General features: G+C 34.2%; 1 protein-coding gene across 3 annotated transcripts in view; it reads right to left on the bottom strand.

Annotated features, from left to right (window-relative positions):
• Positions 1-26845, bottom strand: part of LOC138764905 (probable G-protein coupled receptor 139) — a 138712-nt gene that overhangs the window by 15497 nt on the left and 96370 nt on the right. The gene's annotated exons all lie outside the window — the stretch shown is intronic.

The following is a 26845-nucleotide window of genomic DNA, read 5'->3' as shown; positions in this document are numbered from 1 at the left end:
AATTGGGATAAAAATAAAGGAGGAGTATAAAATCAGTTTATTTACAGCTGATATCATAGTATACTTAACAGAACCAAAAATATCAATAAAAGAATTATGTAAAAAATTGAAGGAGTATGGAGAAATATCGGGGTACAAGATCAACACAAATAAAAGTGAAGTGATGCCAATGAGTAATGCGGATTATACAGAATTTTAAAAAGAATCACCATTTGAATGGCAAACACAAGCAATCTGATACCTAGGTATTAGGTTAGATGATAACTTAAGCCATCTGTACAAATTAAATAATCAGCCACTCTTAAAGAAATTGCAGGAAGACTTAGAATATTGAAAAGAATTACTGCTAACATTGATAGGAAGGATAAATTGCATTAAAATTAATGTCTTCCCAAGGATACAATACTTATTTCAATCGTTACCGATTCCCTTAACAGTGAAATTCTTCAATGAACTAAAGGGAATAATAAGGAAATTCTTGTGAAAAGGAGGGAAACCAAGGGTAGTGTTAGATAAATTAACAGAGAGGTATAACCAAGGTGGTTTGCAGTTACCAAAAATTATTATAGAGCCGCACAATTAAGGTATTTATCAGATTTTTACCGGACAAGGGAAAAGCCAGACTGGATTAAGATAGAACTAGATAAAATAGGGGAGAAGGACCGGAACATATACTTAATAAGTGGGATGAAAAGCTGGTACAATATAAAAGCTCACCAGTACTGCATCATTTACTCAATATATGGAAGAAGATCCACTTAAATAGGAAAAAAATGAATTACCAAATACCAAAATTACTATTGATGGAAAATCCACTAATCCCTTTTACAATAGATAACCTTTCCTTTAGAGAATGGGAGAGAAAAGGAATCAAAAGAATAGAAAATTGTTTTTTGGGAAATAATTTATTAACATTTGAACAGTTGAAGTACAAATATGGAATAATTCATGGTACAATGTTTGCATATCATCAACTGAAAGCTTGTTTAAAGGATTAATTGGGAAACAGACTGAGATTACCAAAAGGAAGCAGCTTTGAATATGTGATTACAGACACAATGATAATTAAAAGATTTATAATGAACATGTACATTAAGCTGCAAGATAAGGAAAATGATGAAATAATCTATAAACCCAAACAAAAGTGGAAAAAGGATTTAAACATAAAGGTAAAAAATGAAACATGGGAAAAGTAATGTTCTGGAACTATGAAGAATACAATAAACACAAGGTTACGCATAATACTGTATAATTGATTACACAGGTTATATATCACACCTCAAAAGTTAAAAGAATGGGATCCAGCATTATCAGATAGATGTTTTCGCTGTAAGAAGGAAATGGGAACAGCAGTACATTCAATTTGGGCATGTGAGAAAGTGAAAATGTTTTGGGAAGATCTAAATCAGATAATAAATAAAATCGCAAAAGATAACATACCAAAAAATCCAGAGATCTTTCTTCTAAGTAATATAAGAAGTAAGGAATTAAGCTTCAAATTGGATAAAGTGCAAGAATGGATTATTATGATAGCCTTAGCAGTCGCAAAAAGATATATAATGCCAACTTGGAAAATGAAAGAGAGCCTGAGAATACAGCAATGGTACATCAAAATTAATAAATGTATTCCATTGGAAAAAAATAACATATAATTTAAAAATTAAAGTCACATTATTTGGGAACCATACATGGAATATAACAGAGAGGGCTTCCCTTGGACCTTCACTCCCTAAAATGATAAGAAGATAAAATGACTTGATCCAGTGTGTAAAAGTAGATGACACGCTTTTCTTGTTTATTTTTCATTGTGTGATGACATTGTTTCATGGTTTTATTGTATTTTATATGTTGAATATTTATTGGTTTTGGAGGGGGTGGGAAGAGGGGAGTTAAGGTAGGGAGGAAAAAAGAGAGAAAATGCCACTGTGTATATTTAATGAGAAACATTTGTATATTATTTTGATTGTTAGAATTCACAGTATGAAAAATAAAAAGTTATAAATTTTAAAAAACTAGAAACATGACTGTGTTTGAAATCAAAGAATTTGGCTATAACATAGATCATCTCATTGATAAAGCACGATGATGTGTTCAGCAGGGATCATTTATCTCAACAATGTAAAGAAGGGAAATGGAAGCACTGAATATTCACAACCTCTTGAGACTTTGAAACACCTCAGTTTCTTGAATGATGAAATAAATGGTTCATGAAATTACAAAATGAATAAGTGACCTGTTTTGTAGGTAAGCAATGGAAAGTTAGAGACCCTCTGCAGTAAATGGCTATAATGATAAAGTTCAGCCAATTTATAACAGGAACCATTGGTTATTTGTTCAACTAAGCAATGTCCCTTTCTGTATGCATTGACAAATATGCAATAGTTCCTTCTGCTGTTGAAATTCAATGGGAAGAAGGTGGATAATAATATGTTTAATTGAAGAACAAATGCTCACAATTGAGGGCAGAAAACATAATGATCCACCTGTTTATTCATAAAGGGCAATGGATGAAAAATTGCTTCTCTCAAATTGTTAGCTGTGAAAACATCTTGACCAATTCTAAAATGTCATGTTAAACCTGGCCACCATGCTCAAAAGATCATTCCTGTTTTTGAGAATTCCCTGCACTGACAACAGTAAATTTGTTAAATTAAGAAAATGGGAAATTCAATATATGATCAGTAATCAACAATTGGAATATCAGTCACCTGACTGCAAAACAATTCAACGCAAAATGTCTCAGAACAAGCTAACATGGAGATTTGCAAATATTCTGAAATATGCTTACTGGAAATTCCAATAATGGAAGTGGTATGTAATATATTTTACTGCCACTGTAAAATGTTTCCAAAATGTTCTAATGATGTAGAGTGTTCTTTTGTGATGCACACAGCCTGACTCGTTTAAAATCTGAGATGAAAAAATTCCAGTTCCTTCAAGTTATACATTGAGAGAGTATAAAATAAATTTATTTGCAGATGATGTTTTGATATATCTAATGAACCCTATGCAATGGTTGGGGTGTCTTCATGCGAGATTGGAACAATATGGTACATTGTCAGGTTATAAGGTTAATTGGGATAAAAGTGAAATAATGCCTTTAGCAGCTGCAGATTATTCATCTTATAAGCAGATTGCAAAATTTAGGTGATCCTGATAAAATTAAATACTTGAATAATTGTAGATGATAATTATAATCATTTATATGATTTGAATTATTTGGCATTATTTGCCAATAACTTTGATGGGGTGAGTGAATTGTGTAAAACTGAATATCCTTCCCCAAATACAATATCTTTTTCAATCGATTCTGTGCAGAATTCCTTAAAATTTTCTTAAAGATTTGAATGCCTTAGTGAGGACTTTTCTGTGGAAGGGTAAAATGGTGAGGGTGTCGTTACAAAAACTGACTTGGAAATATGTTTTAGGAGGATTGCAACATCCTCATTTTCAACATTAAATTTAATAGGCACAATTAAAATTTATTAATAGAATATCTGAAGTGGACAAATCTTTGGCTGAAATTGAAATGGCTCAGATTAATGAACAAAGAAGGAATTATTTTATTTATAAATGGAATTCTCAGCTTCTGCAGAGTTATCATTTACCAGTCTCGAAGCATTTCATGGAGTTATGGTATAAGAAAAATGAAATTATAGGGACTGAAGGCAAAGTTTTGGCCAAAACTTCTTTGTATCAGAATAAACATTTTTTTCCTTTTCAATGAATAATCAACCCTTGAAACTTTGGGAACAGAGAGGTATTAAATTGGTGCAGGATTGTTATGAAGCTGGGTATTATATTTCATTTCAAAGAATGAAGGAAAAATATGGAAGTTCTTTGAATATGTTATTTACTTATTATCAGGTTCGAGCTTTGCTGTTAGATAAATTTGGTTATATATTAAGGTTATCTAGGAGATCTAGATTTGAAAGTTTACTTATTGAAGGAGACAAAAAGGGATTTATATCAGAGAAATATGCCTTATTGCAGTATCAGATGCATAAGCCGGATGTTTATAAAGCAAGGATTAAGTGGGAAAAAAGATTTATCTGTTTCAATTTCTCAGGATGAATGGATGACTATATGTGAATATAGTATGACTAAATTAGTGAATGTAAGATATAGACTAGTTTATTATAATTTTATACATCAGCTTTATTTAACTCCTAGAAGTTAAAGAAATGTGAGTTTTTTTCTTCTGATTTGTGTTTTCGATGTGGTAAACAAGTTGGTTCTTTTTTACATTCAGTTTGGTTGTGTGAGACAGTGAAACCTTTTTGGAGTAGAATTATGGAATTTTAGAAGGTTTATTTAAATTTAAACTTTCACTTAATCCTGTGGTATTTTTATTGGGTTAGATTAAGAAATTGAGTTTGGAATTAAAATTAGATAAGTTTCAAATTCCATTTTTAACATTAGCATTAGCTGTGGCGATAAAATATTTGGCTATAACCTGGAAAAATGAGACTGATTTAAGCATTCAAAGGTGGCATATGGAAATGAGGTCTTGTATTCCACTGGAAAAGATAACAAATACTTAACATAATAATTATTCACTTTCTGTTAAAGTGTAGAGACTATATATGAAATATTTGAGTTTAAATATGTAGTCGTTTTCTATTTCTTCTCCCTTGGGTGGGGTTGCACCAAACATGGTGACTGGTTGATTGTTATAAGTGTTGAACTCTTTCTTTCTTTTTATTGGGGTAGCTAGTGGGGGGTGGGGAGGGGGCGATTATATGGGATAAAACATGTATATTTGTACTTTATTTTTTGTTTGCATCCCTTATTCTGAATTATAAATAAAATATACAAAAAAAGTTACATGTTGAGAGGTTTCCACAAAAATTGTGAGGTTGTATCATCCTTTAAATGTGCAGTGTTTGAACAATGAAAGTGCATTTTAATTAGTTGATTACCAGACCAAAGTAAATCCCAATGGTGATGACATCAGTTACATGAGGGAATTCATTCAAATTAGTAAAAATACTCTACAATTTTGATTAAATTACTTTTGGCCACATGTCGCATCTGGGTTTTGTTAGAATGGTAAGCATTTATTGTCTATAATTCGTGAACCGTGCAGACTTCTAAGGTATTTTTGATTAATTACATCGGTGTATGTGCTATGGAAAATAAAGTGCATAAACTAAGGTCTTATATCTCTAATAATTATTGGAGATTACCAATTTCCAGATGCTAAACAATTTCATCCTGGCTGCCAGCTTATGAGGGCAATAGAGTAATTACGCAGCACCACAGCAGGTGTTTCCAATTTCAATTTGTTCAAATTAGATCACAAATACTTCTTTAAGGGGAATGCCAATTTTTCACCCACAGAACAATTATTGTGAATGAATATGATGCATTTCAAATATTGTGCTTATCTGGAGGCTAAATTCCAATTGTTACTATGTCCAAATGCAGGGTCTCGAACTGAAAAGTCATCAGTTCATTTTCTCCACAGATGGTGCTGGTCCTGTGTTCCATCAGGAGTTTGTTTATTGCTTCAGATTCCAGCATCTGCAAAGTCTTGTATCCCTGAGTGTTACAGTGTATGGAAAAAACATTGTCCAGTATGCTGAATAAATTTCTGCCTTTTTTATTTAGCCAGTTCAAGTTTGGCCAGGACAGGATTCCACTGTGATTACTCTTTTCAGTAACATGTATATTGTTCTCGATACTGCTACGGGATAACTTACCAGGAGACAGAAGCAGCCAGGTAGGTGACACAATCGCTCAAGGGGTAGCAGAGACAAGGTGAATGCTAGTAGAATGAAACATGATCGTTTGGGGGATCAGATAGAATATGTCACCTCCAGGGTGTCATAGACAAAAATATACATACCTGTGTGATGCAGAATAACCTCAATGAAGATGGTGAACAGATGAGTTCATTGAAATGTTAGTAACAATAATAAAGTTAGAAGAAGGAACGAGGCCCTGGACTCAATATAGGGAGTTAGGTGGAAGATTAAAAAGCAGTACCTCAAAAGAGTTTTAATTTCTGCATAACTCCAAGTTCCCCTGATATTGAGGACAATAATAGGATTAAACATGGGAATGCAGGGCTGGGGATCTGGTGCAGAAGTGGAGGGGGAGGATTCTTATGTTTTTTTGTTTTTTTTAAATTTTTTATTTTTCACACCATAAATCACAATAGCCATGATATACACTTTTTCTTTTCCACACATTTACAGTGACTTTTTCTCCCCCCCCCCCCTCCTCCCAAGCCACCCCCCCACCCCACCCCCCTCTCATCCATTTTAGGTATACAATCTAGGTTGCATTAATTCAGTCAGACAATGTTGTCATTCAACAAAAATACACCAGAAATTCTACAGAGTCCATTCTTTTCTTTCCTTCTCCTTCCATCAACTTAGGTAATGTTTGTCCCCGGTAGGTTTTCGCTATTGTATTTAATGTAAGGCTCCCATACTTGTTCGAATATTTCAATATTATTTCTTAAACTATATGTTATTTTTTCTAATGGAATACATTTATTCATTTCTATATACCATTGTTGTATTTTCAAATTATCTTCCAATTTCCAGGTTGACATAATACATTTTTTTGCTACGGCTAGGGCTATCTTAACAAATTTTTTTTGTGCATCCTCCAAATCAAATCCAAATTCTTTGTTTTTTATGTTACTTAGGAGAAAGATCTCTGGATTCTTTGGTATATTGTTTTCTGTTATTTTATTTAATATCTGATTGAGATCATCCCAAAATTTTTCTACTCTCTCACATGTCCAGATTGCATGAATTGTTGTTCCCATTTCTTTTTTACATCGAAAACATCTATCAGATACTGTTGGGTCCCATTTATTTAACTTTTGCGGTGTAATGTATAGTCTGTGTAACCAATTATATTGTATCATACGTAGCCTCGTATTTATTGTATTTCTCATCGTTCCAGAACATAATTTCTCCCATGTTTCCTTTTTTATCTTTATATTTAAATCTTGTTCCCATTTTTGTTTAGTTTTACCATTTGTTTCCTCATTCTCCTTTTCTTGCAGTTTAATATACATATTTGTTATAAATCTTTTGATTAACATTGTATCTGTAATCACATATTCAAGGTTACTTCCCTCTGGTAAACTCAGATTGCTTCCTAATTTATCCTTCAAGTAGGATCTCAGTTGGTAATATGCCAGCGCTGTATCTCCATCCTCGGCTGCACCATTTCATCAGATGCAAGGATCGACAATGAGATAGACAACAGACTCGCCAAGGCAAATAGCACCTTTGGAAGACTACACAAAAGAGTCTGGAAAAACAACCAACTGAAAAACCTCACAAAGATAAGCGTATACAGAGCCGTTGTCATACCCACACTCCTGTTCGGCTCCGAATCATGGGTCCTCTACCGGCACCACCTACGGCTCCTAGAACGCTTCCACCAGCGTTGTCTCCGCTCCATCCTCAACATCCATTGGAGCGCTTACACCCCTAACGTCGAAGTACTCGAGATGGCAGAGGTCGACAGCATCGAGTCCACGCTGCTGAAGATCCAGCTGCGCTGGATGGGTCACGTCTCCAGAATGGAGGACCATCGCCTTCCCAAGATCGTGTTATATGGCGAGCTCTCCACTGGCCACCGTGACAGAGGTGCACCAAAGAAAAGGTACAAGGACTGCCTAAAGAAATCTCTTGGTGCCTGCCACATTGACCACCGCCAGTGGGCTGATAACGCCTCAAACCGTGCATCTTGGCACCTCACAGTTTGGCGGGCAGCAACCTCCTTTGAAGAAGACCGCAGAGCCCACCTCACTGACAAAAGGCAAAGGAGGAAAAACCCAACACCCAACCCCAACCCACCAATTTTCCCTTGCAACCGCTGCAATCGTGTCTGCCTGACCCGCATCGGACTTGTCAGCCACAAACGAGCCTGCAGCTGACGTGGACTTTTTACCCCCTCCATAAATCTTCGTCCGCGAAGCCAAGCCAAAGAAGAAGATCTCCAGTTATATTGTACTTATCTCTCATTTGTTCAAAGGATAAGAATCTACTTCCTGAAAAACAATTTTCTATTCTTTTAATCCCTTTTTTTCCCCATTCTCTAAAGGAAAGGTTGTCTATTGTAAAAGGGAGTAGCTTATTTTGCGTCAATATTAGTTTTGGTAATTGATAATTTGTTTTATTTCTTTCTACATGGATCTTCTTCCAAATATTGAGGAGATGATGTAATACTGGAGAAGTTCTATGTTGTACCAATTTTTCGTCCCATTTATATAATATGTGTTCAGGTATCTTTTCCCCTATTTTATCTAATTCTAATCTCGTCCAGTCTGGTTTTTCCCTTGTTTGATAAAAATCTGATAGGTATCTTAATTGTGCAGCTCTATAATAATTTTTAAAGTTTGGCAATTGTAAGCCTCCTTGTTTATACCATTCTGTCAATTTATCTAGTGCTATCCTCGGTTTCCCCCCTCTCCATAAAAATTTCCTTATTATTTTCTTTAACTCTTTCAAGAATTTTTCTGTCAGTTGTATTGGCAATGCCTGAAATAAGTATAATATCCTTGGAAAAATGTTCATTTTAATACAGTTTATCCTTCCTATCAGTGTTAGTGGTAGATCTTTCCAATGCTCTAAATCGTCCTGTAATTTTTTCATTAGTGGATTATAATTGAGTTTATATAATTGGCCTAGATTTTTGTTTATTTGTACACCTAGGTATCTTATTGCCTGCATTTGCCATCTGAATGGAGATTCCTTCTTAAATTTTGAGAAATCCGCATTATTCATAGGCATTGCTTCTCTTTTATTTACGTTTATCTTGTAACCCGACACTTCTCCATATTCCTTCAATTTCTTATATAATTCTTTTCTTGATAGTTCTGGTTCTGTTAAGTACACTATAACATCATCCGCAAATAGACTGATTTTATATTCCCTGTCTTTTATTTTTATTCCTTTTATATTATTATCTATTCTTATCAATTCTGCTAGTGGTTCTATAGCTAGCGCAAACAATAAAGGTGATAGTGGGCATCCCTGCCGCGTTGACCTGCTTAAGTTAAATTGCTTTGATACATGTCCATTTACTGTCACTTTCGCTAACGGTCCCTTATATAATGCTTTAATCCAATTAATATACTTCTCCGGTAAACTGAATTTTTGCAATACTTTGAACAAATAATTCCATTCTACTCTGTCGAAGGCCTTCTCTGCGTCTAAAGCAACTGCTACTGCAGGTGCTTTATTTCCTTCTACTGCATGAATTAAGTTAATAAATTTACAAATATTGTCTGTTGTGCGTCTTTTTTTGATAAATCCAGTTTGGTCTAAATTTACAATTTTCGGTACCTGTTCTGCTAATCTGTTTGCTAATAGTTTAGCTATTATCTTATAGTCTGTGTTTAGCAAAGATATTGGTCTATATGATGCTGGTAAGAGTGGATCTTTCCCTTGTTTTAGTATTACTGTAATTATTGCTGTTTTACATGAATCAGGTAAGCTTTGTGTTTCATCAATCTGGTTGATTACATCCAGGAGGGGCGGTATTAATAAGTCTTTAAATGTTTTGTAGAATTCTATTGGAAATCCATCCTCTCCTGGTGTCTTATTATTTGGTAATTTTTTTATTATCTCTTGTATTTCTACTGTTCCAAATGGTTCTCTTAATTTATTTTGTTCCTCTATTTGTAGTTTTGGTAGTTCAATTTTAGTCAAAAATTCCTCTATTTTCCCTTCTTTCCCTTTGTTTTCAGTTCGGTATAATTGTTCATAGAATTCTCTAAAGTTTTCCTTAATTTCTTTTGGATTATATGTAATTTGTTTGTCTTTTTTCCTTGATGCCAATACCATTTTCTTAGCTTGTTCTGTCTTAAGCTGCCATGCTAGGATTTTGTGCGTTTTTTCCCCTAGTTCATAATATTTCTGTTTTGTCTTCATTATATTCTTCTCTACCTTATATGTTTGTAATGTTTCATATTTTATTTTTTTATCCGCCAATTCTCTTCTTTTAGTTGTATCTTCCTTCATTGCTAATTTTTTTTCTATGTTTACTATTTCCCTTTCCAACTGCTCTGTTTCCTGATTATAGTCCTTCTTCATCTTGGTTACATAGCTTATTATTTGCCCTCTAATGAATGCTTTCATTGCGTCCCATAGTATAAACTTATCTTCCACTGATTCCGTATTTACTTCAAAATACATTTTTAATTGTTTTTCAATAAATTCTCTAAAATCCTGTCTTTTAAGTAGCATGGGGTTTAATCTCCATCTATACATTCTTGGAGGGATGTCCTCTAGCTTTACTGTCAATATTAAGGGTGAATGGTCCGATAGTATTCTCGCTTTATATTCTGTTTTTCTTACTCTATCTTGCATACTAGCTGATAACAAAAATAGGTCTATTCTTGAGTATGTTTTATGTCTAGCCGAGTAGTATGAGTATTCCTTTTCTTTTGGGTTTTGTTTCCTCCATATATCCAAAAGTTTCATTTCTTGCATTGATTTAATTATAAATTTGGTTACTTTGTTCTTCCTGTTAATTTTTTTCCCCGTTTTATCCATATTTGGATCCAAATTCAGGTTGAAATCCCCTCCTATTAGTATGTTCCCTTGCGTATTAGCTACCTTCAAAAATATATCTTGCATAAACTTTTGATCTTCTTCGTTAGGTGAATATACATTAAGTAAATTCCAAAACTCCAAATATATCTGACATTTTATCATAACCTATCTCCCTGCTGGATCTATTATTTCCTCTTCTATTTTAAATGGCACATTTTTACTAATTAATATAGCCACTCCTCTTGCTTTTGAATTATATGATGCTGCTGTTACATGTCCTACCCAATCTCTCTTTAATTTCTTGTGCTCCAATTCAGTTAAGTGTGTTTCTTGGACAAATGCTATATCAATTTTTTCCTTTTTCAGTAAATTTAGTAGTTTCTTCCTTTTAATTTGGTTATGTATTCCATTAATATTTAAAGTCATATAGTTCAGCGTAGCCATTTTATACTTTGTTTATCTTCTCCTTCCGTTTTTCCATCATTACCTTTCCTCCTTTTCCATTTCTGTTTTCTTATTTTCAACTCTTTATAAGACAACATTCCTACCACATCCAACATTTTCCTTATTCTCCTATTCATATCTTCTTTATCCCCAATCTCCCCTTCCCCTCCTGAGTTGTCCTTTATCCCTTGTCGGACAACCACATCTCCCCTCTCCATTTGGGTTTGCGAATTCACTCGCAAGCGTCAACTGATTTTGCAGTGACCACTATTTCTCCCCACCCAGCCCTCCCCAGAAAAGATTTCACTTTTCATATGTAACAAAGGTCACTCTTTTAATTCCCTCCTTATTCTCTCTATTCCATTACCTTCCCTTATTCATTCTTGTCTATACTATCTATATTTTCCTCTAAGTACAGATACCTTCACGTATGCACATTTTATCTATTCATTCTTATACCTCTTTACCCACATACATATCAATCGTGATCATTTTTACTCTCATTACCCGTCTTCATCCCTCAGTCTACTTTTGTAATTGTTCTGCAAATTTTCGTGCTTCTTCTGGGTCCGAGAATAGTCTGTTTTGTTGTCCTGGAATAAATATTTTCAATACCGCTGGATGCTTTAGTATAAATTTATACCCTTTCTTCCATAAAATCGCCTTTGCTGTATTGAACTCCATTCTCTTCTTTAGGAGTTCAAAACTTATATCTGGATAAATGAAGATTTTTTGCCCTTTATACTCCAGTGGTTTGTTGCCCTCTCTTACTTTTTCCATTGTCTTCTCCAGTACCTTTTCTCTTGTAGTATATCTTAGGAATTTTACTACAATAGATCTTGGTTTTTGTTGTGGTTGTGGTTTAGAGGCCAATGCTCTATGTGCCCTTTCTATTTCCATTTCATGCTGTAGTTCTGGACATCCTAGGGTCTTAGGGATCCAGTCTTTTATAAACTCCCTCATATTCTTGCCTTCTTCATCTTCCTTAAGGCCCACTATCTTTATGTTATTTCTTCTGTTATAATTTTCCATTATATCTATTTTTTGAGCTAACAGTTCTTGTGTCTCTATCGCTTTTTTATTAGATTCCTCCAATTTCTTTTTTAAGTCTTCTACCTCCATTTCTGCTGCTACTGCCCGCTCTTCCATCTTGTCCATTTTATTTCCCATTTCTGTTAAGGTCATATTAATTTTATTTATTTTCTCTTCTGTGTTGTTTATTCTTTTTCTTAAATCATTAAATTCCTGTGTTTGCCATTCTTTAAATGACTCCATGTATCCTTTAATAAGAGAAAGTACCTCCTTTATCTTGCCTTTCTTTTCTTCTTCTATTTCACTGTACTCTTCCTCTTCCTCTTCTTCTTCCTCTGGGCTGGCCATCTGTTGTTTCTTTGTTGCCCTTTTCTTCTCTTCTTTCTTGTTTCCATTGTCTTCTGTGGTCTCTTCTTGTTGCAGGTGTTCTGCAGCTGTCGTTGCCGGCTGTGGAGATCGACTCCCCAGTTGGTCGCCCCTCCCGTCGGTGTGTTTTTTTTCATGCGCATCGCGCATGCGCGAGGAGTCGCGCATGCGTGGTTGCGCACTTTTACTCGGCTCAGCGAGCCATTTTTGTAGTCCATTATCTACCGACCTGAGGGAGCTGGTTTCTCTCTCCACAGCGGGCCTCTTCGAACAGGTAAGGCCTTCACCTTCTTCCTCCGTTGTCTTCTCTTCCTCTCTTCTTACCGTTGCTTTCGATTTTTCTTTTTTTGTCGCCATCTTCTTTCCACCTTTATACTCACTTTTCTTTAACTTTTATTTCTGTGCCTTTGTGTTTTCCTTTGTTTTTCCCGACTTTTCTGGAGAGGGCTGGAGTTCACTGTCCGGCCACTACTCCATCACGTGACTCCTCCCCGGATTCTTATGTTTTTAATGTTATTTAAAAATTGCAACCATACATGCTTTCAAATATATTTCAAAGATTTAATAATATATTCAATATCAAATACATGATGATATTACCCCATCACCTCCCTCCCCTCCTCCCACCCCCTACAGTCTCAAGAAAAGAAAGAACAGTTAAGAGTTAGAATGGAAGAAAAAAAGAAAGAAGAAAGGAATATAAACAAAATGAGAAGTGTTAAAAGTGTTAAAATAAACAAGAAAATGTGTCATCTACTTTTTACACACTGGATCAATTCGTTTTGTCTTCTTATCGTTTTAGGGGGTGAAGGTCCAAGGGAAGCCCTCTCTGTTATATTCCATGTATGGTTCCCAAATTTGTTCAAATAATGTCATTTTATTTTTTAAATTATATGTTATTTTTTCCAATGAAATACATTTATTAATTTCGATGTACCATTGCTGTATTCTCAGGCTCTCTTCCATTTTCCAAGTTGGCATTATATATCTTTTTGCGACTGCTAAGGCTATCATAATAAATCATTCTTGCGCTTTATCCAATTTGAAGCTCAATTCCTTACTTCTTATATTACTTAGAAGAAAGATCTTTGGATTTTTGGTATGTTATTTTTTGTGATTTTATTTAATATCTGATTTAGATCTTCTCAAAATGTATTCACTTTCCTTCTTACAGCAAAACATATATAACCTGTGTAACCAATTATACTGTATCATGCATTAACTTGTGTTTATTATATTCTTCATAGTTTCAGAACATAACTTTTCCCATGTTTCATTTTTTATCTTTTTGTTTAAATCCTTTTTCCACTTTTGTTTGGGTTTATAGCTTATTTCATCATTTTCCTTATCTTGCAGCTTAATGTACATGTTCATTATAAATCTTTTAATTATCATTGTGCCTGTAATCACATATTCAAAGCTGCTTCCTTCTGGGAATCTCAGTCTGTTTCCCGATTTATCCTTTAAATAAGCTTTCAGTTTTTTTTTAAATTTTTTATTTTTCACACTATAAACCACATTGATCAAGATACATACATTTTCCTTTTCAAATATATAGTGTCGTTTTCTCCCCCCCTCCTTCTTCCCATCCCACCCTCCCTACCTTCCCCCCCCCCCACATTCATTTAAAGTACAGAATCTAAGATACATTAAACCAGTCAAACAATATTGTCACTCAATAAAAATAAACAAGAAATTCCACTGAGTCAATTCTTTTCATTTCCTTCTCCTTCTGTCATTTTAGGTAGTAGATGACCCCAGTAGGTTTTGTCTATTGTGTTTCATGTATGGCTCCCATATTTGTTCAAATATTGTAATATTATTTGTTAAATTATATGTTATTTTTTCTAATGGAATACATTTATTCATTTCTATATACCATTGTTGTATTCTCAAGTTATCTTCTAATTTCCAGGCTGACATAATACATTTTTTTGCTACGGCTAGGGCTATCCTAACAAATCTTTTATGTGCACCATCCAAAACAAGTCCAAATTCTAGGTTTTTTATGTTTCTTAGGAGGAAGATCTCTGGGTTTTTTGGTATATTGCTTTCTGTAATTTTATTTAATATCTGGTTTAGATCTTCCCAAAATTTTTTTCATTTTCTCACACATCCAGATTGCATGAATTGTTGTTCCCATTTCTTTTTTACATCAAAAACATCTGTCAGATACTGTTGGGTCCCATTTATTTAACTTTTGAGGTGTAATGATCTTGTGAGGTATCCAGTTATATTGTATCATACGTAACCTCATGTTTATTGTATTTCTCATAGTTCCAGACCATAACTTCTCCCATGTTTCCTTCTTTATCTTTATCTTTATGTTTAAATCTTGTTCCCATTTTTGTTTAGTTTTACCATTTGTTTCCTCATTCTCCTTTTCTTGCAGTTTAATATACATATTTGTTATAAATTTTTTGATTATCATTGTATCTGTAATCACATATTCAAAATTACTTCCCTCTGGTAACCTCAGACTGCTTCCCAATTTGTCTTTAAAGTAGGATTTCAGTTGGTAGTATGCCAACACTGCATCTTGAGTTATATTATATTTATCCTTCATTTGTTCAAAGGATAGTAATTTATTTCCTGAAAAACAATTTTCTAATCTTTTGATCCATTTTTTCTCCCATTCTCTAAAGGAAAGGTTATCTATTGTAAAAGGGATTAACTGATTTTGCATCATTATTAATTTTGGTAATCGGTAATTTGTTTTATTCCTTTCTACATGAGTCTTCTTCCAAATATTGAGCAGATGATGTAATAGTGGAGAATTCCTACGTTGTACCAATTTTTCATCCCATTTATATAATATGTGTTCAGGTATCTTCTCCCCTATTTTATCTAGTTCTAATCGAGTCCAATCTGGCTTTTCCCTTGTTTGATAAAAATCTGATAGGTATCTTAATTGTGCGGCTCTATAATAATTTTTAAAGTTTGGCTGTTGTAAGCCTCCTTGTTTATACCATTCTGTTAATTTATCTAGTGCTATCCTCGGTTTACCCCCTTTCCATAAAAATGTCCTTATTATTTTCTTTAACTCCTTGAAGAATTTCTCCGTCAAGTGTATTGGCAATGCCTGAAATAGGTATTGTATCCTTGGGAAAATGTTCATTTTAATACAGTTTATCCTTCCTATTAGTGTTAGTGGTAAGTCTTTCCAATGCTCTAAGTCGTCCTGTAATTTTTTCATTAGTGGATAATAATTGAGTTTATATAGATGGCCGAGGTTTTTATTTATTTGTATACCTAGGTATCGTATTGCTTGCATTTGCCATCTGAATGGTGATTCTTTCTTAAATTTTGAGAAATCCGCATTATTCATTGGCATTGCTTCACTTTTATTTGCGTTAATCTTGTAACCCGACACTTCTCCATATTCCTTCAATTTCTTATGTAATTCTTTTATTGATAATTCTGGTTCTGTTAAGTATACTATAACGTCATCTGCAAATAAACTGATTTTATATTCCTTGTATTTTATTTTTATCCCTTTTATTTTATTTTCTGTTCTTATCAATTCTGCTAGTGGTTCTATAACTAACGCGAACAATAAAGGTGATAGTGGGCATCCCTGCCTTGTTGATCTGCTTAAGTTAAATTGCTTTGATATATATCCATTTACTGTCACTTTCGCCAAAGGCCCCTTATATAATGCTTTAATCCAATTAATATATTTCTCTGGTAAACTGAATTTTTGTAATACTTTGAATAAATAATTCCATTCTACTCTGTCAAAGGCCTTCTCTGCATCTAAAGCAACTGCTACTGGTTGAGCTTTATTCCCTTCTACTGCATGAATTAAGTTAATAAATTTACAAATATTGTCTGTTGTTCGTCTTTTTTTAATAAATCCAGTTTGGTCTAGATTTACTATTTTAGGTACATAGTCGGCTAATCTGTTTGCTAATAGTTTAACTATTATTTTATAATCTGTGTTAAGTAAAGACATTGGTCTATATGATGTTGGTGCGAGTGGATCTTTCCCTGTCTTTGGTATTACTGTAATTATTGCTGTTTTGCATGAATCTGGTAAGCTTTGTGTTTTATCAATCTGGTTGATTACTTCCAGGAGGGGAGGAATTAATAAATCTTTAAATGTTTTATAGAATTCTATTGGGAATCCATCCTCTCCTGGTGTTTTATTATTTGGTAGTTTTTTTTTATTATCTCTTGTGTTTCTACTATTTCAAATGGTTCTGTTAATTTATTTTGTTCCTCTATTTGCAATTTTGGTAGTTCAATTTTAGTTAAAAATTCATCTATGTTGTCTTCTTTCCCTTCGTTTTCAGTTTGGTATAATTGTTCGTAGAATTCTCTGAAGTTTTCATTAATCTCCGTTCGATTATATGTGATTTGTTTGTCTTTTTTCCTTGATGCCAATACCATTCTCTTAGTTTGTTCTGTCTTAAGCTGCCATGCTAGAATTTTGTGTTTTTTCTCCTAGTTCATAATATTTCTGTTTTGTCTTCATTATGTTCTTCTCCACCTTAAATGTTTGTAGTGTTTCATATTTTATTTTTTTATCTGCCAATTCTCTTCTTTTAGTTGTGTCTTCCTTCATTGATAATTCTTTTTCTATATTTACTATTTCCCTTTCCAACTGCTCTGTTTCCTTATTGTAGTCCTTCTTCATCTTGGTTACATAACTTATTATTTGCCCTCTGATGAACGCTTTCATTGCGTCCCATAGTATAAACTTATCTTTCACTGATTCCGTATTTATTTCAAAGTACATTTTAATTTGTCTTTCAATTAATTCTCTAAAATCCTGCCTATTAAGTAGCATGGAGTTTAATCTCCATCTATAAATTCTTGGAGGGATGTCCTCTAACTCTATTGTCAATATCAGGGGTGAATGGTCCAATAATATTCTAGCTTTCTATTCTGTTTTTCTTACTCTGTCTTGCATACGAGCTGATAACAGGAATAGGTCTATTCTTGAGTATGTTTTATGTCTACCCGAATAATATGAATATTCATTTTCCTTTGGGTGTTGTTTCCTCCATATATCCAAAAGTTGCATTTGTTGCATCGATTTAATTATAAATTTGGTTACTTTGTTCTTTCTGTTAATTTTTTTCCCAGTTTTATCCATGTTTGAATCCAAATTAAGATTGAAATCCCCTCCTATTAGTATGTTCCCTTGCGTGTCTGCTATCTTCAAAAAAAGATCTTGCATAAATTTTTGATCTTCTTCGTTAGGTGAATATACATTGAGTAAATTCCAAAACTCCGAATATATCTGACATTTTATAATTACATATCTCCCTGCTGGATCTATTATTTCCTCTTCTATTTTAATTGGTACATTTTTACTGATTAATATAGCTACTCCTCTAGCTTTTGAATTATATGACGCTGCTGTTACATGTCCTATTCAATCTCTCTTTAATTTCTTGTGCTCCATTTCAGTTAAATGTGTTTCTTGCACGAATGCTATATCAATTTTTTCATTTTTCAGTAAATTTAGCAGTTTCTTCCTTTTGATTTGGTTATGTATTCCATTAATATTTAAAGTCATATAGTTCATCGTAGCCATTTCATACTTTGTTTCTCTTTCCTTTCCGTTTCCTCATCATCACCTTTCCTTCTTAACCATTTCTGCTTTCTCGTTTTGAACACTTTATAAGACAACATTTCTAAAACATCAAACATTTCCCTTATTTTCCTATCTAAAATTTCTTTAACCCCACTATCCCTTCCCCTTCCTGAGTTGCCCTTTATCCCTTGTTGGGCAACCACATCTCCCCTCTCCATTTGGATTTGCGAATTCACTCGCAAGCATCACCTGATTTCGCAGTGACCGTAACTCTTCCCCACCCATCCCCCCTAGAAAAGATTTCAATTTACATATATAACAAAAGTCACTCTCTTAATTCCGTCCTTACTTCCTCTCTTCCCTTTTATTCCCTTATTAATTCTTAGCTATACTCTATATATTTTCCTTTAAATATGGATACACTCATGTACACACATATATACATACACACACACATATATATATATATATACCCATATACACACATACATATAGTTCGTGGTCATTTTTACTCTCGTTACATGTCTTCATCTCTCTGCCTGTTTTGTAGTTGTTCTGTAAAACTTCGTGCTTCCTCCGGAACCGAGAATAGTCTGTTTTGCTGCCCTGGAATAACTATTTTAAGTACCGCTGGGTACTTTAGCATAAATTTATATCCTTTTTTCCATAGGATCGCTTTTGCTGTATTACACTCCTTTCTCTTCTTCAGGAGTTCAAAACTTATGTCTGGATAGAAAAATTTTTTTTGACCTTTGTATTCCAGTGGCTTTTTGTCTTCTCTTATTTTCTTCATTGCTTTCTCCAATATGTTTTCCTCTTGTTGTACATCTGAGGAATTTTACTAAAATGGATCTTGGTTTTTGTTGTGGCTGTGGTTTAGGGGCTAATGTTCTATGTGCCCTTTCTATTTCCATTTCTTCCTGTAATTCTGGTCTTCCTAGGACCCTTGGGATCCAATCTTTTATAAATTCTCTCATATTCTTGCCTTCTTCATCTTCCTTAAGTCCCACTATCTTTATATTATTTCTTCTATTATAATTTTCCATTATATCTATCTTCTGAGCTAACAGCTCTTGTGTCTCTAACTTTTTTATTAGATTCTTCTAATTTCTTTTTTAAGTCCTCTACTTCCATTTCTACGGCTGTTTCTCGTTCTTCCACCTTCCATCTTTTTGCTATATCTGACATGACCATCTCTATTCTATTCATTTTTTCTTCTGCACTTTTAATTCTTCTTTTTATTTCACTAAATTCTTGTAATTGCCATTCTTTTACTGATTCCATATATTCTTTAAAAAAATATATATCCATTGTCTTGCCTTTCCCTTCTTCTTCCATTTCTCTATGTTCTTCTTCTTCTTCCTCTGGGTTGGCCATCTGTTGTTTCCTTGTTTTCTTTTTTCTCTCTTCTTTCCTGTTCTCTTTATTTTCTATGTTCTCTTCCTGTTGTTGTGTTGCAGCTGTTATCCTCAGCTGTGGAGATCGACTCCTCAGCTGGTCCCCCCTCCCATCAGTGTTTTTTTTTCATGCGCGGTTGCGCACTTTTACTTGGCTTCGCGAGCCATTTTTATAGTCCCGAGCTCGGGACTTCCACTGACCTTAGGGAGTGGGCTTCTCTCTCCACGGCGGGCCTGCTCGAACAGGTAAGGCCTTCACCTTCTTCTTCCGACATTTTTTCTTCTTCTCTTCTTCCCGTTGCTTTCGACTTTTCTTTCTTCGCTGCCATTTTCTTCCCACCTTTATTTTCACTTTGTTTTAATTTTTATTCTTGTACCTTTGTGTTTTGTGTATTTTTTTAAACTTTTCCAGAGAGGGCTGGAGTTCCCTGACCGGCTACTACTCCATTACGTGACTCCCGCCAAGCTTTCAGTTGATGATATGCAAACATTGTACCGTGAATTATTCCATATTTGTACTTCAACTGTTCAAATGTTAATAAATTATTTCCCAAAAAACAATTTTCTATTCTTTTGATTCCTTTTCTCTCCCATTCTCTAAAGGAAAGATTATCTATTGTCAAAAGGATTCGTTGATTTTCCATCAATAGTAATTTTGGTATTTGGTAATTCATTTTTTTTTTCCTTTCTAAGTGGATCTTCTTCCATATATTGAGTAAATGATGCAGTACTGGTGAGCTTTTATATTGTACCAGCTTTTCATCACACTTATTAAATATATGTTCCGGTACCTTCTCCCCTATTTTATCTAGTTCTATCTTAACCCAGTCTGGTTTTTCCCTTTTCTGGTAAAAATCTGATAAATACCTTAATTGTGTGGCTCTATAATAATTTTTAAAGTTTGGTAACTGCAAACCACTCCGTTCATTTATCTAATGCTATCCTTGGTTTCCCACTTTCCACAAGAATTTCCTTATTATTCTCTTTAGTTCATTAATAAATTTCTCTGTTAAAGGAAATAATGAATGAAATAAGTATTGTATTCTTGGGAAGACATTAATTTTAATGTAATCCCTATCAATGTTAGCGGTAATTCTTTCCAATGTTCTAAGTCTTCCTGCAATTTCTTTATTAGTGGCAGATAATTTAGTTTGCACAGGTGGCTTAAGTTATTATCTAACCTAATACCTATGTTTCGGATTGCTTGTGTTTGCCATTTAAATGGTGATTCTTTTTAAAATTCTGTATAATCCGCATTACTCATTGGCATCACTTCACTTTTATTTGCATTGACTTTGTACCCCAATATTTCTCCATACTCCTTCAATTTCTTATGTAATTCTTTTATTGATATTTCTGGTTCTGTTAAGTATACTATGATATCATCTGTAAATATTATTTTTATCCCATTTATTTTATTTTCTGTTCTTATCAGTTCTGCCAATGGTTCTATTGCTAAAGCAAACAATGAGGGGGATAATGGACATCCCTGTCTAGTTGACCTACTTAATTTAAATTAGTTTGAGACATATCCATTTACTGTTACCTTCGCCAATGGTCCATTATATAATCCTTTTATCCAATTAATATATTTTCCTAGTAGATTGAACCTCTGTAATATTTTAAATAAATAATTCCATTCTACTCTGTCAAAGGCTTTTCCTGCATCTAAAGCAACAGCAACTGTTGGCTTCTTATTTCCTTGAACAGGATGAATTAGATTAATAAGTTTACAGACATTATCCACTGTTCGTCTTTTCTTAATAAATCCAGTTTGATCTTGTTGTACACTTTTTGGTACACAATCGACCAATCGGTATGCTAATAATTTTGCTATTATCTTATAATCTGAATTAAGTAGAGATATTGTTCTATATGATGCTGGTGTTAGTGGATCCTTTCCCATCTTTGGTATTACTGTAATTATTGGTGTCTTACATGAATCTGGCGAGTTTTGTGTTTCTTCTATCTGGTTCATTACTTCCAGGAGAGGAGGAATTAATAACTCTTTCAATGTTTTATAGAATTCAATTGGGAATCCATCCTCTTCAGACATTTTATTGTTCAGCACCTTTTTTAATATATCCTGTATTTCCTCTATTTCAAATGGTTTTATCAGTTTGTTTTGTTCCCCTTCTTGCAATTTCAGCAGTTCAATTTTAGCTAAAATTCTCCTATTTTATCATCTTTCCCCTTGTTCTCAGTTTGGTATAATTGTTCAGAAAACTCCTTAAAGCTCTTTAATCTCTATTGTGTTGTATTTAATTTGTTTGTCCTTTTTCCTTGATGCCAATACAGTTCTTTTAGCTTTTTCTGTTTTAATTTGCCAGGCAAATATTTTAAGTGTTTTTTTTTTTCTCCAAGTTCGTAATACTTTTGCTTTATTTTCATTATGTTCTTCTCCACCTTGTACATTTGTAATGTTTCATTTTTTATTGTTTTTGTCTGCCAATTTTCTCCTTTTCATTATATCATCCCTTTTTACCAGTTCCATTTCTGTACTATCTCCCTTTCCAACTGCTCTATTTCCCGATTGTAGTCCTTTTTCATTTTAGTTACATAACTTATTATCTGCCCTCCAATAAAGGCTTTCATTGCATCGCATAATATAAATTTGTTTTTCACTGATTCCGTATTTATTTCAAAATATGTTTTAATTTAGCTTTCAATAAACTCTCTAAATTCCTGCCTTTTAAGTAGCATGGAGTTTAACCTCCATCTATATGTTCTTGGTGGGATGTCCTCCAGTTCTATTGCTAATAACAGGGGTGAATGATCATATAGTAATCTAGCTTTATATTCAGTTTTCCTAACTCTCCCTTGAATATGGGCTGACAATAAAAATGTATCAATCCTTGAGTATGTTTTATGCCTACTTGACTAATATGAGTATTCCTTTTCTCGTGGGTGCTGCCTCCTCCATATATCCATAAGTTTCATTTCCTGCATTGATTTAACCATAAATTTGGCCACTTTATTCTTTTTACTTGTCTTTTGTCCAGTTTTATCAAACATTGGATCCAAATTAAGGTTAAAATACCCTCCTGTCAATATATTTTCTCGTGTATCTACAAACTTCAAAAAAAAATCCTGCATAAACTTTTGATCCTCCTTATTAGGTGCATATATACTGAGCAAATTCCAAAATTATGAATATATCTGACACTTTATCATTACATACCTCCCTGCTGGATCTATTATTTCCTCCTCTATTTTGATTGGTACATTTTTATTAATTAATATAGCTACACCTCTAGCTTTTGAATTATATGATGCTGCCACTACGTGTCCTACCCAGTCTCTCTTTAATTTGTTATGTTACATTTCAGTTAGATGCATTTCCTCCAATAATGCTATATCTATTTTTTTCTTTTTTCAGTAAATTTAATAGCCTTTTTCATTTAATTTGGTTATGTATTCCATTAATGTTTATAGTTATATAGTTCAACGAGAGCATCTCATATCCTGTTTACACCTCATTTCTGCATCCTCACCACCACCACCATCCCCCTTTTCCTCATTTTCATCTCTCAGTTTTCCCTTTTTAAACTCCTTGTATGACAACACATTTAAAACATAAAATACTCCAACAACTCCCACATCCAATATTACCTTAACCCCAAATACCCCCCCCTACTCTCTGAGTTGCCCCTTATCCCTTGCCGGGCAACCACAACTCCCACAAGCGATCCTGCTTGCAAGCGTCAACTGATTTTGCAGTGACCGTTATTCTCTCCCCGCAACCCCCCAGAAAACACTTTTTTTACACATATAACAAAGTTCTCCCTTTTTTCCCTTACTTCCTTCCTTCCCTTCTCTTTCCCTTCTTTAGTTCTTTACATATACTTTGTTTTTACATCTTTATATACACTTTATCACCGTTCTTCATACTTATTACATCTCGTCATCTCTCCTTTTGTCCTACAGCATTCTGCAAATTATTGTGCTTCCTCCGGATCTGAGAACAGTCTGTTTTGCTCCCCGGTTATAAATATTTTATGCACAGCTGGATGACTTAACGTGAATTTATATCCTTTTTTCCATTGGATCGATTTTGCTGTATTAAACTCCTTCCTCTTCTTTAAGAGTTCAAAACTTTTGTCTGGGTATAAAAAATATTTTTTGACCCTTGTATTCCAATGGTTTATTATCTTCTCTAATTTTATTCCTTCCCTGCTCCAGTATATTTTCTTGTTGTATATCTCAAAAATTTTACTAAAATCGATCTTGGTTTTTGATGTGTCTGTGATTTTGGAGCTAGTGCTGTGTGTGCCCTTTCTATTTACATTCCTTCCTGCATTTCTTTCATTCCCAGGACCTTCGGGATCCATTCTTTTATAAATTCCTTCATATCTGTGCCCTCTTCATCTTCCTTTAGGCCCACTATTTTTATGTTGTTTCGTCTACTATAATTTTCCAACTTATCAATTTTCTGAGCTAACAACTCTTTTGTCTCTTTAATTTTTTTTATCACTTTCTTCTAATTTTCCTCTTGTCATTTACTTCTATTTCTACAGCCGTTTCTCATTCTTCCACATTTTCTAATCTTTTCCCTATTTCTGTCATGACTAGCTCTAATCTTTGCATTTTTTCTTCTGTTCTTTTCATTTTTATTTTAATTGCACTAAATTCTAATGACAACCATTCTTTTAATGATCTCATTTGTTCTTCAAAAAAAATTATCTATATTCTGTCCATCTGTTTTACTTTCTATTTCTCTGTGGAAAATCTTGGTCTTCTTCTTCCTCTTCTTCTGTGTCTGTACCTATGTTTGTGTCTTCTTCTTCTTCTCTTCTTTGTATCTGTGTCTCTTCTGGTTTTTCGGATGAGTTGCTTGTCTCACTTTGTTGGGTCTCTTCTTGCTTGGCCTCTTGCTGTTGGTCCTCCCCTTCTGGGCTGCTCATCTGTCGAGCCTTCTGCTGCTGCTCTTCTTGCCGTTCACCCCATCAACTTTCTTCCTCACCTGGTACTACACTCCCTCTCCTGCTGCTTTCCTCATCTTCCTGGTGTTGGGTGTCCCTCAGCTGGTCATGCCTTGGTTGCCCTCTCCTTGGCAGAGCCCCCCTCCTGTCGGTGGTTTCCTTTACCTTAGATTGTGCAGTTGCGCACTTTTGTTTGGCTCAGAGAGCCATTTTTCCAGTCCACCGATCGGGGTTCGCAATTCTGTAGGGCAGGGACTGACCTCAAGGGTTGGGCGCTCCTCATCACCACAGTGTCCTGTTCCTTCCTGCAGGTAAGGCATTCTTCCTTCTTCTCTGGTGACTTTTTTCTTCTTTTTTTCCAGCTGTTCTTACTTTCTTCTTGTTTCTCTTCTCTGTATCTTTATCTTCTATTTCTTGTACTCTATTTCTATTAAGCTTTGCTTTTTCCTAACTTTTTTTCTATTTTCCTGGAGAGGGCTGGTTTTCATGACTGGCCACTACTCCATCACGTGACTCCAATTATGCCCTTCTGGTTTATGCCAAACTATTTTTCTTCCAGAACATTTCCCTTTTCACCCTTAACCCATGCCCTCTGTTTAGTGTCTAAAAATCTTACTTATATTTACTCTATCTCATAATTTTGTATTATATCCATCAACTCTCCCCTCATTCTTCAACACTCCAGAGACATTCCCTGTAACTCCCTTCCTGAAGTGCTGGCAACATCCTAGTAAACCTTCCCTGCACTCTTTCAATTTTATTGATATCTCTCCTGTAGTTATAAGAATTGCACACAGCACTCTAAATTTGGCTCTACCAATGTCTTATACAATAACTAACCAAATCTTTAAGGACATTAATGAGATATTTATAGTGTATTCGATCTTCCAGAAGACATAACTGTACTCACTATACTATTGGCTGAAGAACAAGTGCATTAACATGCGTTCAATCTATAATCAATGTAATGCACAGCATCTGTATATGTGAGCTGTGTTTATAGCCTGTCTGCATCTATCCTGACTAAGCATGCCCAAACCTATGCAAAATTATTTGCATCGCACTTGCATTGAGTGCATACTCGGTCATGCTTGGACTGACCAAAACAGCTTGTTTTATGGGCAATATACAAGTAGATTTAAAATATGACAGGAAATCACAAAAATATGCCATATCTAGAAAAGTGTATGTGATAGGACAGTAATAAGGTGATTTTCATGACCAGCTGCCAAAAATTCAAAACATAAACCCAAAGGTGTTTAGTGAATAAAATCTTCATTGTCCAGTATTATTACACTGATCCTATAATAATTTGGAACACTTTGAGTACAATGGCTTGGAAAGGAATTTATCACTCTATCAATTATTCTTCTTTCAATAATACTTCTCTGCTGCTTATGTGAAGTTGTTTTTCATCTGATCATTCAGTTATAAGTTGTCACGAAATGATAAAAATAAGTGAATGAGAAAGTAGATTGTAAGAATATGTTAAAAATGTAAGTTTTAACTTGGTGACTGGAAGAGAAAAGGGGGGCTGCATTCTTTTCTTATTACCAGCCTGGGAGATGATAAGAAGATCCTTAATTGGTAGAATGGAGTGAGACTAACAGACAAATCCAGAGATAATTTAATGAATGTATACTTATAAGGTCCCTTCGAATGGACCAGAAACTAAAGTATGGAAACTAGACATTAAGTGATGTTGTAAGAAATCAGTAGTTCCAAATGCAGCTGTTCCACGAATGTCGCATTGCACAGTAAATTGGAGACCGCACCGCTATTATGGCACATTTTTTTCTCTATGTGGTGACATGTTTTTAATTTAACTAGGCATTATTTTCATACAAGATGTTTCTATTCAGGGATGCTGAGATGCAAATAAAGAGATACTTATTTAAATTTTATATAATCATAAATGGGGTCGACTTTAACTCATAAAAAGACATCTTTTTTACATTTTCATTGATTTAGAATTAGATAATTACCAGATCTCTTTTATTTACTTAGCGCTGGCAGTGGCCAAGAAATGTATAGCGATTACTTGGAAGAATAGAAATGTATTGTCTTTAGATAGGTGGTATTCAGAGATGCAGTTTTGTTTGGTTATGGAAAGAATATCTTTTTCTATACAAGATAAGATGTCTGACATGATAATTTTCTGACGCTCATTCCACTGCTGCATGATCGTATTCTCGTTTAAATAATTTAAAGCATTGTACCTCTGCCCATTCGCATAACTAAGGCTTTCTGTGAAGTGAAATTAACGTGCAAGCTGCAGATGCTGGAACATTAAGCAAATGAAGAAGTGCCGGAGGAGCTCAACAGGTCTTATAGCATCCATGGGTACAAATAGTCAGTCAGCCTTTGGGGTCTAAATCCTTTATCATGACCAGAGGGAAGGGGTAAAATTAATTATCTAAGGGAGGAATAAAATTTCTGGGGCTCATAGTTGTTGTGTATAGGGCAGAGGGTTCTAAAGATGAAGAGGTAGGCAGAGGGAGACACGACTAGGAAGGAAGAAAATATAGAGAGGGGTAAATAAGTACAGGAGTGGGGAAAGAAATGTTGGAAAGTGTTTGCGGTATCTAACATAAGGAAAATCGATGT

Source organism: Narcine bancroftii, chromosome 5, assembly GCF_036971445.1.
Source record: "Narcine bancroftii isolate sNarBan1 chromosome 5, sNarBan1.hap1, whole genome shotgun sequence".
In the NCBI taxonomy this organism is placed as follows: Eukaryota; Metazoa; Chordata; class Chondrichthyes; order Torpediniformes; family Narcinidae; genus Narcine; species Narcine bancroftii.
This window is presented reverse-complemented; position numbering and strand designations above follow the sequence as displayed.